Source organism: Charadrius vociferus, unplaced genomic scaffold (assembly GCF_000708025.1).
Source record: "Charadrius vociferus isolate BGI_N301 unplaced genomic scaffold, ASM70802v2 scaffold549, whole genome shotgun sequence".
Classification (NCBI taxonomy): domain Eukaryota; kingdom Metazoa; phylum Chordata; class Aves; order Charadriiformes; family Charadriidae; genus Charadrius; species Charadrius vociferus.
In genome coordinates this window covers 3,834,875-3,835,150 of record NW_009650103.1, presented here as the reverse complement: position 1 = coordinate 3,835,150, position 276 = coordinate 3,834,875, and the positions used below count along the sequence as shown (strand labels likewise).

At 61.6% G+C, this 276-nt stretch overlaps 1 protein-coding gene across 1 annotated transcript in view; it reads right to left on the bottom strand.

Moving 5' to 3' along the window:
- RABGAP1 (RAB GTPase activating protein 1) overlaps window positions 1-276 on the bottom strand; it is a 67,596-nt gene that overhangs the window by 36,516 nt on the left and 30,804 nt on the right. The window lies entirely within an intron of this gene.

Genomic DNA, 276 nt, shown 5'->3' with positions numbered 1-276 from the left:
CGGGGCTGCTCCAGATGCTGCCGCTGTGCATTGTCTGCAGCACAATTCCCCTTTAAATCCGGCTCTCCGCCGCTACCGGTGCACCGGGACCCGGCAGCGGTCATGTCAGCAACTTCACGCACGCACAGGGGGAGAGGGCTGATTTTAAAGCCCTCCTGGGTGGGCCGCCTCGCCGAGGAGGGATGAGGGGTCGGGGGAAGAGGGAGAAGGAACCTTCACCGAGTCAGGACGGGAGTCCTCCCAAAGGCTGACAGAAGAGAAGGGGAAAGTGTTTTA